Source organism: Etheostoma spectabile, chromosome 8 (assembly GCF_008692095.1).
Source record: "Etheostoma spectabile isolate EspeVRDwgs_2016 chromosome 8, UIUC_Espe_1.0, whole genome shotgun sequence".
In the NCBI taxonomy this organism is placed as follows: domain Eukaryota; kingdom Metazoa; phylum Chordata; class Actinopteri; order Perciformes; family Percidae; genus Etheostoma; species Etheostoma spectabile.
Genome location: NC_045740.1, coordinates 12572430 through 12593434, shown reverse-complemented (window position 1 = coordinate 12593434; position 21005 = coordinate 12572430). Strand labels below are relative to the sequence as shown.

The 21005-nt window shown below is 40.6% G+C and overlaps 2 long non-coding RNA genes across 2 annotated transcripts in view; both read left to right on the top strand.

Moving 5' to 3' along the window:
* LOC116694045 (uncharacterized) overlaps nucleotides 1-21005 on the top strand; it is a 105552-nt gene that overhangs the window by 67331 nt on the left and 17216 nt on the right. The gene's annotated exons all lie outside the window — the stretch shown is intronic.
* Nucleotides 70-18431, top strand: LOC116694041 (uncharacterized). The gene is made up of 3 exons (XR_004333058.1): nucleotides 70-169; nucleotides 13374-13385; nucleotides 18422-18431. It is a non-coding gene; the product is annotated as an uncharacterized LOC116694041 (long non-coding RNA).

Below are 21005 nucleotides of genomic sequence, written 5' to 3'. Positions count from 1 at the left end.
GATAATAACTGTCTAAAATGACAGAAACTTTTTCTTCTTGGACAAGAAAGTATTTGACACGTACGCTAACAAGGAGGGGGGCGGGGCCTATGACCTATATTGCAGCCAGCCACCAGGGGGCAATCAAGATATTTTGGCTTCACTTATACAGTCTTTGCATCAACCCCTGGTTGCCCATTGCCCTCAAACCAAATAAAGACTCTGTTACAGTGTTGATGCCGTAGATCCTGAACCTTTATGAGTGTGATGAAAGGCCTGCTGATGGGAGGTTACACAGATGGATGTTGGTCAGCAGAGGCTACTGGGCAGATGACAGCGGGCCCTCATGTGGGAAGCAAGGACTAGTAATGAGTGCTACAGATGAGAATGCCTTTGAAGGGAGAGGGCGTGACCTGGTTATGTAAGCTGGGGCAATGAGTGACAGATGCCATGAAAAGCAGAGAGAAAGAGATGTATTTAGATTACTTAAACATACAGTATGTAGGACTACCACCTAGCACAGTCAGTATCTATTCATATGCGGTGTACGTTCTGGATATTATATTTTGGCCACTATTTGTATTATCCTTGTATTGTTCTGCTCCCTATACTGTATATTAAGCGTTCAATTCATCTGAACTCCCCCTCTCTGTCTCCTGCACTAGCTTGCTGTCTCATGTTATTCTATGTCATGTATGCAGCACCTACAATTTTCCAAACGTGCATTTGCTGTAACCCTGATAATCCATCACACATACCATTCCTCAATTACCTCGAGCCATAGCTCAGTAAAGAGTAAGTAAGTAAGTTCATGTAAGTGCACTGGCCCTTTGGAGTAGAAGAAAACAGACTAACTGCTGCTTTCACTTTACCTATAGATTATGTGCTGCTTAACGTGACATCCCGGGGACAGAAAAGTAAGTCCTTGCCCTGACAAAACCTCTGTTAAACCTCTCATTATCGCTATTTGATCTATTACTCCTGCAAAAACACCTGATTGCACAGAAATTCTAAATTCAAGCAGCCAGCACCTCGCATTTCAACCCCAGCTCCTTGTAATTGTTCCACTATCCAAAGTCTTTTTGGCTCCTGCAAATAGAGTGTCCATCCCTGTGATCACAGCCAGTGTCTTAACAGTATCCATGTGTCCTGAAAAGCACTCTGCGACTACTTGTTCACATACACTCAAACATTATATGCACACTCGAACGCACACTTGGATCATTAGGGTAGAATCACCACAGGTCTTTAAAAAGTTACAGTAACAGGAATAGTGCCCAGAGCGTTGAAAGAGGACCAAGTTTTGTTAACTGCACGTCAGTACAGTGGGGCTCAAAAGTTTGGGCGCCTCAGGTAAACATATTTGGATTAATGTGCATAAAGAAGCCAAGAAAAAATGGAGAAATCTCCAAAAGGCATCAAATGACAGTTTAGACATTCAAATTATATGTCACAAAAAAAAAGTAGACTTTATTTTCATCATTTACACGTTCAAAATAACAGAAAACAAAAAAATGGCGTCTGCAAAAGTTTGGGCACCCTGCAGAGTTCATAGCATGCACCGCCCCCTTTGGAAAGCTGAGACCGGACAGTGTCATGGATTGTTCTCAATCATCGTCTGGAAAGACCAAGTGATGTCAATCTTAAGGTTTTAAATGCCCAGACTCATCTGACCTTGCCCCAACAATCAGTCACCATGGGTTCTTCTAAGCAGTGGTCTAGAAAACTGAAACTAGTACTGCTGAAACCAAATAGTTGAATCTCACAAACCAGGAGAAGGTTATAAGAAGATAGCAAAGCGTTTTTAGATGCCAATATCCTCTGTTCGGAATGTAATTTAGAAATGGCTGTCATCAAGAACAGTGGAAGTTAAAGCAAGATCTGGAAGACCAAGAAAAATATCAGACAGAACAGCTCGCAGGATTGTGAGAAAAGCAAGTGAAAGCCACGTTTGACTCCACAATCCATCCAAAAAGACCTGGCAGACACTGGAGGTGTGGTACACCATTCCACTATAAAGAGATACTTGTACAAATATGGTCTTCATTGAAGAGTCATCAGAAGAAAACGTCTTCTACGTCCTCACCACAAAAATCAGCGTTTGAAGTTTGCAAATGAACAAATAGACAAGCCTGATGCATTGTGGAAACATGTTCTGTGGACCGGTGAGGTTAAAATAGAACTTTTTGGCCGGAATGAGCAAAGGTACGTTTGGAAAAGAAAGGGACACAGAATTTAATGAAAAGAACCTCTGTCTACCTCTAACTGTTAAACATGGGGGGGATCCATCATGCTTTGGGGTTGTATTGCAGCCAGTGGCACAGGGAACATTTCACGAGTAGAAGGACAAATGGATTCAATAAAATTTCTTAAAATGTTGGACGCTCATGTGATGCCATCTGTGAAAAAAATGGAAATTTAAAGTGGAGGACGGCTTCTACAAATGGATAATTATCCTAAACACACCTCAAAATCCACAGTTGATTACATCAAGAGCCGTAAACTGAAGGTTTTGCCACGACCTTCACAATCTCCTGACCTCAAAATAATTGAAAATCTATGGAAAGACCTTAAAAGAGCAGTGCGTGACAGACAGCCCAGAAATCTCAAAGAACTAGAAGACTTTTGGAAGGAAGAATGGGCGAAGATACCTCAAACAAGAATTGAAAGACTCTTGGCTGGCTCCAAGAAGCGTTTCCAAGCTGTGATACTTGCCAAAGGGGGCAGCCTTTTGGAGATTTTCCATCTTTTCTTGGCTTCTTTATGCACATTAATACAATTTTTTACCTGGGGTGCCCAAACTTTCGAGCCCCACTGTACCTTTTCATTTATCTTTATGAAAAATGATGCTTCTGAAATACCTTGACTAACGACACTAAATGTTGGTTCCTGTTCTATTCATCAACAAAACATCTTTGAATTCTTGTTATTCTGATCATTAGAATAGGTGAAATTTAAATCAGTATTACAAAGATACAGAGGAAAGTCTGACACCAGAATACAACCTCTCTCTGATGTTTTTTTTTAAAGAGGGATTCTGGGGCATAATTCATAGCTCATTTTCATTGTCTCCTGATTTTCTACAAGGGTTTTCTTATTTAGAGGACCTTGTTTACAAGGAAACGTTGTGTTTTGTTTATTTTCATCAGAAAAACCAAAAACTATTGAGTGCTTGAAAGTGATTTAAACCTGTTCATGTGTTTTTAATGAAACTTGGTAGAAACCAAAAACATTAGCCTTAACTAAATGTTATCTTTGGAAAAATGGCTCTCATCGTCTGTGCTAATTAATAAGTAAATGGATCTCCTCAATTCAGGTTGTGTTTTTAATCTTGCTTGTTTACATAGAAAGCGACAGAGCGCCACAATTAATAGTCCAACTATTAACCAAACTCACTGCATCTTATTGCAGTCTTTCCCCTCATCCTTGGCAGTTGGCTGTTATGTCCATATGTCGTAGATTAGACGTCCCTGGGGGAGGAGATGGGAAGACTTAAGGAGGTTGACACCAGAGGACGTTTTACTGTACCTGACTATAACAGCCTCTTTAACATGCCCGCCTTAAGAAATTGTTTGTTTGATCAGTTGTAATTGCCTTTAACCTTTCCTGCCAAGTGTGAGGGAAAGCTCTGTGGGCTGTAAACCTATAGCTTGGTCTGTCTCTGACTGTGACTGTTGCCTTAGAGCTTTCTGGATGTTAAGCCCATGGCTAAGCTATTCAAAGACCCCAGTTTCCTGTAGAGGGGAAACAATGCAGCTACCCATAAAGTTCTGCAATCCCATGATAGAGACAAATAAAACATCTTGCAAATAAGGTGTAAATGAATGTAAATACTATATTAATTATTATATGTATAATTAATTTGTGTCACGCATAATAAGCCACATATTTTAAATTTTTTTAACTTAACATTTGTATACAAAATGTGTCTAAATTCAGTGTGTTTGACTGCCGTTAAATCACACTTCATTACTAGGCTCCGTCATCTAAAACCCTGTTGGTTTATCTTATTTTTAGTGCCACTGATATTTCATTGACCGATTTCATTAACTGATTATTACACTTAACACATATCTAATATAATGTTATACTTACATTCATTTGCTTACTTCCTTCTATAATTGTTGTTTAAATAGGACTAAACATACAAGACCAAATCCCAAGTGTGCCTGCATATAAATGTAAATGTAAATACAGTTTCATTACAAAATGAGATATCCAACATTTGGAAAATGAACCACATTAAATGATATAAGCGTATTTTTGTATTGAATGGTGTACTCTACAATGAAAACACCACAATGTACACTTTCCCTGTGCAAAACACACACACCACACACACACACACACACACACACACACACACACACACACACACACACACTCTTCCTGCTGGGTTAATATTCATGGTCATTCCAGTAAATTCCAATGTTATTCATCCTTTCTCTTTTCATTAATTTCACTTAAATTACTGGTAATTAGCACCTTTTGGTGTCAATGTGTTTTCATCACCTATAGGAGAAAAAGCCTAGGGCTCAGAGCTCAGGACTGTGTGGGAGCCTTACGGAAAATGACACAGTGTGCCACAGAAAACATTGGAAATCAAATGGAAATACAGACTTTCTTGTTTTCCTTTCATGTCTCTCTTTTCTTTTATTTCTCCTTTACTCCATTGCTTTTATGCTATTTTGTTTTTGAACATGTTTCTGGCCGCGCCTTGCTTTCTGACTGGAACAGATGTTGTGCTTGGATTGTAGTGGCATTGTCCTGGTGTGACTGCAACAGTATGTGTGAGTACGTTCAGCGGTTGTGGTGAAAGTGAGTCTTCTTCCCGTACGGTTTCTCCTTCTTGCGATTGGGACTAAAAGGGAAGAAGTGGTGCCTAGCCCACCCTGTCTGTTTGTCTCTGTCTGTGGAAGGACCCAACTCCATACTGTGGATCATGCCATGTGTGGGTTTGGATTTGCCTGCCTGAGTAAACATCTCCTGGCCAAATCATGGTCAAAAGATAATGGCCGGTTGACTCTTTGATCAGTGACTTATCTGGGATGCAGATGTTGCCTTAATATGAAATTAACCTCAGCTGTTCCCTGTTAAAAGACAGAAAATAAATTTAGATACTTAATATAAAGCACTTGAGATGATTCAATCAGTCAATCCCTTGCTGTTAAATGACATCTTTGGCACCATTCCACTGACAGCAGTGGCTCCCTTCCAGGCTACGCACTGCATGTTGTTTCCTGTGTAAATATACATGTTTTTCTGGTAATATTGCTAAGCAGCATTACATTATTTTTCATAAGAATTCTGTTATAACCGATAGTATCTAAATGAATAGTTGGACATTTGGGGAAAGACACCTATTTGCTTTCATGCCAAAAGTTAGAACGATACCACTCTGATGTCTGTATGTTAAATACGAAGCCTGTTAACTCAGGTTAGCAGGCTTGATAACGCTAACGGAGGTATTACGTAATGAATGACCGCTGTTCTGACTTGGGTGCCTGGGTGTGTTGAACGGTGTCGTAATCTTATTTCACCCACCAAGAATTACATTAGCATTAGCATTAGCTACTTGTCAACCAGCACCTCTAATGTAGGCACCAAAGCACTTTTACTCTTTGTTCCCCCTACAGGTTGACATCGGAACTGTTACCATTATTCTTATGTATCATTCCAAGTTAATGAAATTATTTTGGAAACATTATTTTAAGATACAAAAGAATCTTTGGTGTTGGCTTAATCAATATTGAAATCAACTGTGTTGTAAAGTGGGATGTAATCAATGACAAAACAATGCCTTGTGGCAGAAAAAAAGTTGGATTACGTTTACTGAGAACCCCAAAAATGAAAAGAATTGAGGTTTGCATCAAATTGTGTGTGTGTATTTTGTTTCCGTCAGACAGAGCCAGGCTAGCTGATCCCCCTTGTTTCCCATCTTTATGCTATGTTAATCAGTTGCGGACGTTATATCAAGACAAAGAAGAACATGTTTGTAATGGCAGTGTTTTAAACACTACATTACAACGCTACATCAACAGCAACTGAGATGGTAAATAATCCATCATTCTGTATTTCTGTGTTTGTACTTTATTATTGTATGCAGACTGTCAATCTATCCTGGATTAGAGCAAAGTTTGTACTGTATACCAAGCAACATCCACTGTAATTTGCAGTCTATCAGATAAACCACAGACTATATGTGGTGTAGAACGATCTGATTGTCGCACATTTTACCGTAATGAAATGAAAATCAAAAGCACTTAGGCCCCTCCTGACCAGATAAGAGTTTTGTGAGCAAGCCTGTCAGCGTTTATGATATTGAAAAAAACAGTCTTTAGGGGCAATGCAGTCAAAGCTGGGGATGGTGCTGGTTGAGTGTTTGATGTGTTGGGTGGTAGAGTGAGGTTAAAGGGCACAGAGTTTAGTCTGGGTATACTGCATTTAGATTTATTAGCAGCAGATAAGGCTGATAGCAGTCACGCTCACTTTACTCAGCCAGCCAATGTTGATCTATTGCCAAAGCACACAGAATGATACATTCCTTAATGTGTCTGGCGAGAGAGAGAGAGAGAGAGAGAGAGAGAGAGAGAGCGAGAGAGAGAGAGCGAGAAGGAGAGTTGCGGGGGTCATATTATGGATCCTTTTATAAATCTGTTTTTGCTTTGTCTTCTGAAAGCATTTTTTTCTTCTTTTTTTTCTTACATCCCACATCTCTATTTTCAGGTTAAAAGTTGAGACATTTACTATTGGTGTGTGTGTTGTGTGTGTGTGTGTGTGTGTGTGTGTGTGTGTGTGTGTGTCAGTGTTCACGGACAGACACATAAACTACCACATTATCCTACCTTTATGGGGAGGAGGAGAGGAAGCTGTGAAAGAGAGAGGCATGATAGCATTTTAATCACAGCTAATACAGGGGCGCTGCTAATGAGACTGAGTTGGTAAAAACAGCACCCTAAAACCACTGGAGGTGGCATACTGCAGTAACAACACACACACTCACACGCACACACACATGTACACACATTCATTCAGCATTACAAGAAAACTGATGTTGCAAGTGAATAGGGAAAATCTTACATCTGTGTCACCAGCAAACACCTGATAATATGCATATACACACTCACATGTCACTCACACACGTCCATACAAAATTACAGACACACACACCCTTCACATCTTGAAGTAATAGGCCTAATAGAGTGAAACTGCTGGGCGGTGGTCTGCAGCTCGCTGTGAGTCTGCTCTCTGCTGGACAGATCTGCTATGATGTGAAGCATACAGAGCAGGTAGTGACCCTCTCTGCTGTCTTCAACATCACTCAGCTCCATGTCTAAATATAGCCAAAGACATTCATAGATGTCAGTATGGTCTTTAATCTCAGCAAAGAGGCTGGAACAAGTCAAATAAAGACATAGCATAAACTGTTCTCTATGATGATGTTCATATCAAACAGCAGAATGAACTTTGTGCCTCAGTGAAATCTTTGATTACCAACAACAGGTAGATGACACTTTTTCCAACATCTTCAGTCATGTCTAAATTACCAAAAACAAATGTCTGTCGGTTCTTTCATTGGTCAAGGGGCAACAGAACACATAAAGACTCCATTGTTTCTTAATTTCATTCCGCCGGACTCGGTGTCCTCATATTGTGAAAGATAAGAGATAAGTTACACTAACTACTGTGGAATTCATAAAAAATGCTGTGCGTGTTCTTTATAGGCGTTGTGCCGACCACTGACTCTGGCCGTAACCAATTGATTTATAAGTAAGAAAGTTTATTTGTTGGCTACTTTGAGGGCAAGCAGGCAGAATGTGAGAACTATGAGAAACAATGCACACACTTGTATTGGCAAAGCCATAAACACATGGATAAGTAGCTAATAACTCTGAGTGAGTGCTCAACTTACTATTGGTAATTTTATTACTCCTGGACTAAAAATGCTAACCCCAGTTCCAACCTTAACCCCCCACTGTTAATTGACCATACGGTATTCTTGTCTATCTGTGTGTGTTAATGGGGTAGAGAGTACAACAACAAGTAAAATGATGGGAAGGTGGATCATAATTGATGGGGACAAACCACCACTTTCATTTGTCTTGCTTTCAGTCTTTGCCGTAACAAAGTTTCCAGCCAATCAAAGTTTTTGATGCTGTGTTTGCAATGAAGCCGGGGATTATAAAACAATAATAAGTTCGAACCCCTGAGGTTTCTTCTAATGGATATGGTTGGCAGAAGGACAGAGCACAGCTGGAGGGCTTTAAAAGTGGGCATTTAACAATACAGCCTAAGACACTTTCTCCACTCTCTCCAAAAACGCTTTCATAAGTTTTCTCTGGAAAAAAATGTGCCCAATCAGTTTTGACAAATTTGCTAGGTCAAATTGTCATGCTTTTTTAAAGCCCATTGGAAACTATGACCGTCTCTTAACTATATGTAGTTTGAAGGGGCGTTGAGCAGTTTTGGCCATTTCTTTGATGTTTTCTCGCTTTTTGCTCACCGGTTTCTCTGCAGAGCTCCCCCTACAGCTGTGGAATATAGCTCCTATGTTTACTTATGTCTGAATCCCCGCTTCTTCTTTCTCAGTTCCTCCGACAATGCTTTCCTAAGTTTCTGTTTCTTTTTGCTGGCTCAGCCAAGACGATAGTGTGAAAAACTCCATCACTACTTTGTAAGTCGGTTACTGAATGATATATGTGTGCAGAGCCTGATATCACGTGATACTTCCTGACGCTGAGTCCGGCGACTCGCCGGCCCAACGTTGCAAGGGTGGTTTTTCCACTCACAGGCGCTAGGGGGGAGCGAGACGACCACCATTCAACTCCAAAAAGTCATGTAACCATCTCAATGACACTGTTCAGTTAAGGTAAATTAAGCTAAAAAAAACGTATTATCATTTAAAAAAAAAAAAAAAGATTATGCCTGAGGGAAATGCAACTACTACCATTCTGGGTTTTCTCTATAACCATGTTTAACTGACTTGATAAACTCCTTGATGAGTGACCATTAAACATACAGCACATTTACATTGCAGCTTTTTCAGAATGTCAGAAGGCTGCGATGAGAAACTCTCAAACACACACAACAGGGGAGTGGATTTATAAGGGTTAATTTGCCTTTTTAATGGCACCACTACATGTGATGCACATAATGTTGAGGATGTGGGCTTCTCAGGCAGAAAGCAAGACCACCATTATTACACCACCTCCCAGGGCGACCAGGACGACACCGCTTAGACTTCCTGTGAGAATAACTTTATGTCACACTGAAGGCACTGTATGCATGATAGAAGGAATAAGAATATTGTTTAATATTGTTTCAGGGAGTATTTTCTCCACTTTTAAATTACCCATTTTATAATTTATTTTTTAACAATAAACTTCATTTTCTCAACATAGAAACACAGAAGTCTCTTGAATAATTTAAGGACAATATATGTTCATGTTATGGCCATGTGTTCTATTCTAATTATTTCTAATAACATTGTTTTAGACACACTGTTTTTTGCATCAGTTTAGCACTTTGCTGCAACCGCTGTTGCATTGAAAACTCTAAATACAGTAACTGTAACATCTCCCGCTGGGTAACCCTACTTAAGTGATACTTACACAACCAACTGCTTAACAAAAACAAAACAGAAAAGGTGAACAGTGGGGGGGAGAGCTGGAGCTTGAATAAGAAAGAGCAATTGAGAGAGAAAGAAACCGTGACAGAGAGATGATGAGTAAAGCAGTAAAGGCAGCAGGAAAAAAAAACACGTAGGACGCACACACACGCACACACACACACACACACACACACACACACACACACACACACACACAACCACACACACACACACAGTGTGTACAGTCTATTCTGCACCACAGAAATGCCACTACGGTAGTTACACTCCTCTGTATCAGACTCAATAATCCATCTAAATGTTAATGTCAGGTTCACATCATTCATCATTGGTGTCTGTGATTCTGTGTATATCCATCATATAACACATGCTTTGTTCCAGACGGGGGATATGTGGGGGAGCTAAGGCTCAAAGATGGGTTAGAAACAGACCAAAGATAAAGAGTTCACAAGGCAGTAGCAAACAAGGACTTTGTTAGTTTTGGCAGCTACAGGGAATCCCTCATGGCCCAATTCCCAGATATATGTATATTATTTATTATTATGATAATTATTTTAAGAACTACTGGATATCTTTCTAAGACTGGGGTAACTGGTGACATGAAGAAACATTCTCTCTTCCTATTTTCACACATAAACACACACACACTTTAAATAATCCCTCTCTTTCATACATACATACATACATACATACATACATACATACATACATACCGTATTTCCTAAAATATTGCACATAAAAATCAGCTTGAGGTCAGTTGTTGCCCTACAGATGTCTCATACATTAAAAAAAGGGATTTGGACACTACTGTATGTGATTCTGGTTAGGGTTGAAAATACAAAGACCAGAGCTTTAGTGAGGAATATGGAGAGAAGAGGAGCTGTTACAGACAAAGATCTTTAATTAATATTCCCATAATAAGAAATTTCATGGAGGTATTTAGCAGAGGCCTTAGAAATAACATGAATAATATCCGAGTCTGCAGTGAAGGGTTCATAACGGCACAATATCTTAAACTGGTGCTTTAAAAAACAGGAATGACTAGTCATCTTGGGGCAATACAGTTAATTTGCACTGTGTTTGAATAATTGAAATTTTACATCTACATTGTGTTGTTTGTATGTAAACCGTTTTTTCCCACTGTGTGTGTGTGTGTGTGTGTGCGTGTGCGCGCGTGCGTGTGCCTAATATAACTGAGCAAACATTGGGCTAGACAGAAACCAAGGAGGGGCAGAGAGGAATTCATGGCTGCGGAGATAGAGCGGAGGGGCTCCACTTTGTAGACAGGTGGACAGGTAGCAACAGAGGCCTCATTGTCCACGGCTTAATCAGGCAGGCAGGTGTGCCACTCAGTTCGTGCCTAACCCCAGCAGCACAGCGCACTCCTTGCCTCCTCCTGGTCCATCTCTCCTCTCATGCAGTCTTATTACTGGGGCTCAATGTGCCTGCAGTCAAGGCAAGTAATATTAAGTTTGCTTTAATATTGATGGATTAGAAAATAATAGTCAATGTTATTGGAAACCTTGCTACAGCATGAGGTATCACTTGAATATGAGATGTGCCATGGACTCATACAGTCATGGAAATTAATGGAGCGGTGTTGAATGCATAATTATTTTCAATTATGCACACATGACTGTGAGGTGGAATTTTCTTTTGGTGAAATGATGTAGCCATGAATGTGAGGTAGTTGGTAAAAAACAGAATGTAAGGGAGAAATAATAATTGCATTGATTTATGCAGGGAGCTGGGAGAAAGAGAAAGGGGGTGAATGAGTGAGATATAGATATATTGCGGTTTAAGCAGGCGATTCTGCAAAGCCAGGTCTAGGTTGATAAATCTGTCAGCGGCGTGGCCAGGCTACACAGATCCAGGTTACTGTAGGACTTGACTCTGCTGCTCCCCAGCTGGCTTGGACCTCATCCAGAACCTCATACTATATCCTGGACTGGTTCCAAGCCTCTGCCTGGTCTGTCCTTACCCAGCCTCGGCCCACACCCCTGCCTCTACCAGCCGGACGTCCTCTTGGCACTGTGCCTCACAGCTTTAGGGTCATTCTGTGGACGCTTCAGCTTCTGTCTAGTACATGTCTCAACTGCGCCAGTGGTGCCAATTTCGACCCGGGCATAATTTTGGCCCCGTACTTGACATTAAAGTTAAAGTTTTTGTGCGGCCCGCGCGTTCTGAAATTTTTTCATTGCGCATTCATATGGTTCTACGTATAGTCTCTGACAGCGGCCTAACGTTGTCAAGAGCAAGTACCCTTTGTGGCAAAGCCTGAGGTTTAGACCAATGTGAATGCTGTGTTGGTGGATGCACCAACCCATCACAGGTTTAAACACGCATTTCCGGCCCTTTTTTGAGGTAGGGTTTGTTTTTGAACTTTGGCCTAAACCAGATTACTTCCAGCCCCAGGTATTGATTGAGACCCATGTCTAGTGTCTTGCTTTAGCATGTTTGTTGCAAATGAAAATGTAAGTTCCAGTATTAATATAATTCCACCCTTTTAGGATTGCAGATTTTTTTGACTCCACTGGTGTCTAAAAAATCATCTAACTGAGCCACTAGATTTTCAAACATTACGACGATACTGGGTACAGACAAATAGGAATGCATATCTTCTCACGTTTACTTGGAAACCACGTTTATTTGGTTAATATATTCGGATTCAATTGTTGTTTGTTTGCTGTAGTTTTTCATATTGCTTTGTAGATAAATCAAACTAGTGTCAATTACTATAATACCCTCAACTTCTGTAATTATTAATTGGTTTGAGTCATGTTTAATATCATTCTTATTGTGAATTCTTTTCTTTACTCCTCTATGAAAGTAAACTGAAGATCTTCGAGTTGTGGACGAAACAAGACGTGGGGATGTCTTTATTCATAGAGGACGTCATCTTGGGCTTTGGGAAACACTAATCAACATTTTTCACTTTTTTTATAGATCATTTTTATAGATCAACCAACTAATGGATTAATTAAGAAAATAATCAACAGGTGAATCGACAATGAAAAGAATGGTTAGTTGCAGCCCTACTCAAAACAGTTTTTCCACTGTCCTCTGAGTCTTGGGGACTCTGGCTCTTAATTTTGCTATCTGTTGGTTAGAGTCTGGTCACACTCTCAGTTAACCTGTGGTGAGGTTCTGGACCTATTACTGTCCAAGTGGCCACAAGGCCACTCTGTGGTCCAGCTCATTGTGATCTGGTGGTTTGCAGAGCTCGGTCCTCACATGGGGGAATTGACGGCAGTGCTGTTGTTTGTCTGGCTGCGGATACATGCATGCTTTCAATCTGCAGGCTGTTTCGGTACAGTTAATGCTCTGTGGCTCTTCGCTTTTTTATTTTTTCTGTCTGCAAACTTATCCAACAGTGATGCAATGGAGATGCAATGCTCCTATGACAGCCCATCAGTTTATTGCTATGTGTAAGTACTGTAGATGTTACAGGCATGCAGCTCATTTGCAGTATAAAGAAGCCTCTTGTTTAGAGTATTATCAGAGAGAAAAGACAGCTCTGTAAGAGGGTGTGAAACTGTAAGGAGGCAGGCAACTCTCAACATGTTCACTTTACTTTAGCACTGTGCTCTTTTTGCCTCTGCTGTCTCCTCTACAAGTCATTTTTCATTAGATGTAAAGCAATTTCTTAGAAGCATGTGTTTTTGTTTGGTGTGCGCTTAAATAAATAAATATTATTTGGTTTCTCCTTTATGTTTCTAAATATGGTTCAGCACAATGATTATGTTCTTCATGGATTTTTTTTTAGGTTTGGTCATCTGTTATAAAATGAAATTAAAATACTGACTGATAACCCCAGTTTGTCCATTTCCAATGGTGAAAGGAGGGTTTCCACGTATAACGCAATTTAATAGATTCAATCAATTGTAGAAATGTTTTAGAGAGGGAGGCAAGTCAAGTCCAAGTCTGCTTAGAATACGTTTTCACCTACACTCACCCAAAGGATTATTAGGAACACCTATTTAATTTCTCGTTAATGCAATTATCTAATCAACCAATCACATGGCAGTTGCTTCAATGCATTTAGGGGTGTGGTCCTGGTCGAGACAATCTCCTGAACTCCAAACTGAATGTCAGAATGGGAAAGAAAGGTGATTTAAGCAATTTTGAGCGTGGCATGGTTATTGGTGCCAGACGGGCCGGTTTGAGTATTTAACAATCTGCTCAGTTACTGGGATTTTCACGCACAACCATTTCTAGGGTTTACAAAGAATGGTGTGAAAAGGGAAAAACATCCAGTATGCGGCAGTCCTGTGGGCAAAAATGCCTTGTTGATGCTAGACGTCAGAGGAGAATGGGCCGACTGATTCAAGCTGACAGAAGAGCAACTTTGACTGAAATAACCACTCGTTACAACCGAGGTATGCAGCAAAGCATTTGTAAAGCCACAACACGCACAACCTTGAGGCGGATGGGCTACAGCAGCACAAGACCCCACCGGGTACCACTCATCTCCACTACAAATAGTAAAAAGAAGCTACAATTTGCAAGAGCTCACCAAAATTGGACATTTGAAGACTGGAAAAATGTTGCCTGGTCTGATGAGTCTCGATTTCTGTTGAGACATTAAGATGGTAGAGTCAGAATTTGGCGTAAACAGAATGAGAACATGGATCTATCAGGCCTTGTTACCACTGTGCAGGCTGGTGGTGGTGGTGTAATGGTGTGGGGGATGTTTTCTTGGCACACTTTAGGCCCCTAAGTGCCAATTGGGCATCGTTTAAATGCCACGGCCTACCTGAGCATTGTTTCTGACCATGTCCATCCCTTTATGGCCACCATGTACCCGTCCTCTGATGGCTACTTCCAGCAGGATAATGCACCATGTCACAAAGCTTGAATATTTTCAAATTGGTTTCTTGAACATGACAATGAGTTCACTGTACTAAAATGGCCCCCACAGTCACCAGATCTCAACCCAGTAGAGCAGGGGTCTCAAACTCAACTTACTTGGGGGCCGCTGGAAGTAGAGTCTGGGTTTGGCTGGGCCGCATCAAGTATTCCAAAAAAAAACTATTTCCTCCAAACAGGGCGTGGAACTGCCGGTGCTTTAAACCCCTAGATCTGATATGGTTGGTGCATTTCCCAACAGAGTTCACATTGTCAAACCTCAGGCATTTGCCGCAAAGAGTACTTAGCTAGCTTGACAACCGTTACGCCGCTGTCAGGAGACTACTACGGTAGCCCATAAGTGACAAGCGCAATGAGAAAAAGTTTTAGAACGCGCGGGCCGCACTAACACTTAACTTTGATGTCAAGTAGGGGGCCACAAAATATCTTCCCGCGGGCCGCAATTGGCCCCCGGGCCGCGAGTTTGAGACCCATGCAGTAGAGCATCTTTGGGATGTGGTGGAACGGGAGCTTCGTGCCCTGGATGTGCATCCCACAAATCTCCATCAACTGCAAGATGCTATCCTATCAATATGGACCAACATTTCTAAAGAATGCTTTCAGCACCTTGTTGAATCAATGCCACGTAGAATTAAGGCAGCTCTGAAGGCGGAACGGGGTCAAACACAGCATTAGTATGGTGTTCCTAATAATCCTATAGGTGAGTGTATATTTCATCTTGTTAAGCATCACGTATATTTAAAATGTCACAAACTGGAAAACAAAGTAATCCTTCAATAGGAAACATTTATATTTACCTTGTAAGTGTATAACTACAGTTTACTTATATGCAGATAACCACACACACACACACACATGCTTGCAACACACACACACACACACACACACACACGCACACACACACACACACACACACACACACACACACACCACACACACACACACACACACACAAGCTTGCACACAAACACATACACACACACACACACATACTGCTTGTGACTTTGCCTATTCCATTCCTGATAATAAATACCATTGAATTCAATGTGTTTGGAAAGTTCTATAAAACATAATGGTCATTAACTTTTTGACCAATTGTTTTTTTTCACACTGTAGATATTGTGGATGAAGTAGTTTTTATTTGTTCCTCTTGGACAGAGCTGACAATAACTTCCTTTTTCTGCTTTGATAAACACTACTGGGGTAACATAAATGATTGTGCCTCAAAATGTGTGTTGCATATGGTTGTTACGGCTGCATTTTGTGAAAATAAACCATTGCATCTTTTTGTGGTTGTGCAGAAGACTGAGAGTAGCTTCACATCATTCTTCCTTGTTAGACAGTAGACGTTGACTGTCGGTATCATTGTCCAATTTGTATTTCTGCTCGGTTTATTTTAAGCTCTGTTTAGATCCACTGCTATGAGAAGTGTTATCAAGTTTTCTATGTTGTACACAGGCTGTGCAGTGATGTCTGGAAAAGCTATTTTCAACAGGAGCCCCATCATTAAGAATTAGATTCTCTGCATGTTTTGTGCTGCTGTGCTCACGCTTGCAGGCAATTTGATAGTAGAAACTATCAAAACCAAAAAGCCTAAAAAAGGAGGTTCCTTTTCTTCATACAGTTTTTTTCCTATTGCTAACACACAATTTTGCAAACTAGTCTGGTTTTATCAGAATACGTAAAACAATTCACAAAACCACACACCCAAACTGCAAAATATCTCATATATCCGGCAAAATGAAGCACTGCAACCAAAACTACACATAACATTATCAAAATCGAACTTTTGCATGAAATGGCACACACTTCATTCATATTACAAGATTTTTGCCTAACCAACTACACACTGTTGGACATAAAGAAAAGCACCCCCATCTTTAGTATGCTTTGCCATAATACTAAAATATACATCAGATTGTTCAGATGCACAGAAATATTTGCAGATACACACATATGCTGTTGAAACATTATTTTATGTTTCACTACAGTAAACAAGTCAGTGCAACATGTGCACAGCAGATATATTTGCATGGGACTGAACAAAAACATTCTTCCAAAAAAAGAAAATTTAAGAAGAAATGTATTACAGTAAATAAAAGAGGCAAGAAAAATAATTAGACAGCATCTTGCCGCACAGCCGGGTCTGGCCACAACGCCTCGTCAACATCACAGGCAATATCTTCCCCTGCCAGACATTGAGGGAAGAAGCGCCTTAAGTGCCTTATCCATCCCTGAATTGCACCCACATCCATCTCATCACACGCCTCTTCCATGGCCTACACAAGAGGCATGCGCACAAAGGGCTGCCGGTCGTATTCCTTCCACCGCCATGCCGAAAAGAACTCTTCTATGGGGTTCAAAATGGTGAGCATGGTGGGAGGTATTGCACAAGAAATGTTGGGTGGTCAGCAAACCAGTTTTGGACTGCGGCTGCACGATGAAAGCTCACGTTGTCCCATACTACAACGTACCGGTTTCCTTGATGGTCTGCATCATTCAAACGCTCTGGTGGTATGAGAATGTTGTGAAGTCTGTCCAGAAATGTGAGAATATGGCTGTGTTGTATGGTCCAAGGTTGGCATGACGGTGGAGGACACCATGCATACTGGAGATGACAGTGCACATTGGGATGTTCCTACCACGTTGGCCAGGAACATCTATAATGGCTCTGTGGCCAATGACGTTTCTCCCCCTTCTTCTGGTCTTTGCTAGGTTGAACCCAGCCTCATCTATAAAGATGAACTCATGTGGGATTGCATGAGCATCCGTTTCCACGTCTTTACTTCCTGAAACAAATAACAAAAATCTGTCAATATGGTGTTATCCAGTACACTGGGAAACAATGTTGCGTGTAGTGTACTGCAGTCAGTGTAGTACTTGCATCCACATATGCTCGTCTGACCTCTTTGTTTCCTTGAGAGTTTCTCTCAAACGGCACCTTATAAAGTTGTTTTATTCCGATTTGGTTTCGCTTGAGAATGCGAGCCTATGTGGACAGACTGACTTGTTGAATAAGGTGTTGTCTTGGATGATGTGGCTTTGAATTTGTCGTAATCTGATTTAATTATGTTCCAAAACCAAGTTTACAATTCCAGCTTCCTGTACCCCGGTGAACATTTGGCCCCTTCCTCCACCATGGTGTCGTCTCTCAGTCCTTTAGAAAAAATAAAATAAAGAAATATATAGGTCTTGGACAATGCAGCCTAAATATTTTTCCCCCACAGTATAGTGCATTGTACAGGAAACTTGTACAGTTCATGAATGGCTGATGTCATACACTAAGTAAACAGGTGTCACCCAACTGATACATTATGAGATGGGGTGTACTGCATGTGTACTACATGAAATTTTGGTTGCATACCTGTTCTCCAGTCTAAAGGTCCGAATGACAGAGGCGACAGTAAAGCGGCTCAAGTTTGGCTGCACTCTCTGTCCAGCCTCACGCATTGTCAGCCCATGGTTGATGACATGATCTACTAAGGTTGCTCTGATTTCATTTGAAAGTGTTTGTTTTCTTTGGCCAGGAACTCCTCTACCTACTCTACCCCTACCTCTCACTCTTCCTCCCCCTCTTATTCTCAACCTCCCTCTTCCTCTTCTACTCTCTGCAACGTCTTCCATTGTTGTTGTTAAAAAAAGGTGCTCACCTGTGGTCTTTTCGTAGTTCTTACATCCTGATTGGAGTGTTGACAATTGGCCACATGAGGTGGCACATGTAATTGGCCAATTAGCTCATGTAGTGTCATTTTGAAGGGCAGTGGTTTGAAATGGCAAACATGTGACTTTTTGTCGGATTGTTGTGTGTTGTGTCTTATGCAAGTTCCATTTTGAATTGCAAAATGTGTGTAAAGCAGAAAATGTGTTTAGACTTTTGGAGACTTGAGAAGAAGTTTTGCTCTCTGTGTGTCAGTTTTGATAATTGTGCCGTGCATGTAATTTTAGTGTGTTAGCAATTGGAAAAAACTGTAATAGCCTGGTGGTATTGCAGGTTTCATGTCAGAAACACCTACTGTAATCCTCCAGGTAAAACCAGCTCTGTGAGAAACTACCCCAGCCTATGTATTTACTCTTTGAATATAAATCACTGCAGTACATGACGACAGTCAACCGGTCAATAATTGCAATGGTTTCCTTTGTGTTGACTAAAGCACAGGAAATATGTCAGCGCTGGAGGAAATAATATCTGAGCAGGCATCCCCCGGCCTGTAGGAATTAGTGGCTATGACAAGTACAAATTGCTAGTTTTTGGATTTCCACAAGCTAGAGTCAACAGCTGTCTCCCTACTGAACTCTGCCCACCGACACCCACACACACATTATCCCCACCCCCACCCCCCATTCCACTTGCACTACTACTACTACTACTACTACAACTTGCCCTACTTAACATACTTTATAGTTATTTATTCTGTATTACCATAGTTATAGCCTGGCCATACCTGTAGTAATAGACACTCATATAGACACATAAACATATACTTATATATCATTCATACCTTGCACATTTGTTCATACTGTAGCACATGTCATTTAATGTGTTTTTAATCACTACTTAAACATTTCTGGTTAGACACTAACTACATTTTGTTGCTCTGTACTTGTGACATATGTGATGACAATAGGTTGGATCTAATCTGACATATGATCATGTGTTATGTGTATTATATGCTCATATATATATATATATACACAATAGAAGTGATTAGCTTAAAATCACTCAGCCTAATGTATCTACCATCGCCACGGCCTCATCGCCATTGTAGGGTAACAAGGATATGCCTACGAGGTGCGGTGGGATTAAGGTCCTGACAGTTATTACAGGACGTATTGGTGATGCAGAACTAGATACTTGGTCAGGCTGTACACAGTCAGATGTATTCAGGGAAACTGTCAGGTGGAATACTGTAATCTATATCAGGGAAGCTGCAGTGGAAGAGATGATATAAAATGACTTTGGGGAGAGATAAAAGTTTTGAGAAATGTCTGGAAAAATAAAGCTAAGCTGAATAATGGGGAAAAAGGGAGTGACCTGCTGCAGAAGGAAGTACAGATAAATTTGGATTCTGCAGGTGGAGCTGGACAGCATTATGAAAAGAGCTTGAGAGAAAGCAAAGTAGCAGCAGTGGGCAAACTAATTAAGTATCAACAGTATGGTTTTTAAAGTTTGCATGGCTAATATGCTTCAACAAACATTTTTCCTACTCACACAAAACAAACCGATCAACAGGGGCATTCCATTGGAGTCGAGTATCCACTGATACCTTGATTTGGTCCAGCCACTACCTAAAACATATAACTGAGGCTCTTTATTTAACCAGTGCTTGGCTTTCTTGCTCTGCTGGATATGTAGCATAGCCTGATGACAACATCTGGCTTATTTCTTTGTTTGGAATGCATCCTTCAGGGCCACAGAAGACATTTTTCAACTTTTTTCACAGACTCTGGAGTACTCATGAAGGATAACCTGAACATTATGTGTAAAATTGGAGGCGCTTTACAGTATACACAGTCAGCACTTAAAAGAAGCCCTTGTATTACTTTGTGTACACAAACATACAGTATGTGTGCATGTTTATGTGCGTGCATGCATGTAACAAGTTCCACTGATTCTGCAGAGCATTCAACAAGGCCTCCTTGTCTTTCTTATTCTGCCTTTAAGCTGTATTTTACATGAACTACTATTTTGTGTGCAATTAACTTTTCCCACAGCAAAGTATTTGACTGAGGGGAAGACTGATGGGGTTGATGGGAGCAGTAATTGAACGGCTGAGTGAAAATGGGTAAGGAAAAGATAGAGTCGGTGAGTGAGGGAAACAAAGAAGCGGGTCAATGAAAGTCAGCGAATGTCAGCACATCCAAATCAGATGCTGGGCCCTCACCCATGACCTTGGCACAGTTGGATTTGCAGTTCTGAAAACAGTAGTGAAGAGAAGAGAGATGGTCTGCCCTAAAACCTCCTGTATGAGTCACTATGATATACCATGTTTTATTTTTTCAGTGCAAAGAATCCCAAAGAAGTTTAAACTCTGCCCTCCTGTTTAATTATGACATACCTTTAGACATTACATTTGTGCTTATTTGAAGCACATGAATAAAGTTGACCGTTGACAGATTTAAATCAGCTACAGTCCATTTAGCTGCTTAGCTTAGTTGTAACATTACTTATTTTGGCACTCCTCTCCCCATCTGTTGCATGTGTGAATGTGTGTGAGCTTTGTTGTTGTTCTTCATTTGTCTCTCTGTGGTTTGAAGTATTTATTGACGTTGGGTGTTGGTGGTGGTGTTTTTTTTTAGATTTAGACCTGTCAGAAAGTAATATGTTTCTGTTGATATTTCTAGAAATTCATTGTTATTGTTAGTTTTAACTGTTGCGCGTTGGAAGGTTCTTTCAGCTCTGAGGGCTGATTGTTAGGGTTGTTGTGAGATGCTCAATGACTACTTCGCTGTAAGTGTTTGGGCACTTTGTGGCTTTCAACTTGTTATCGAGCTACATTGATGCATATTTATTGAGCTTTAAAGTCACAAT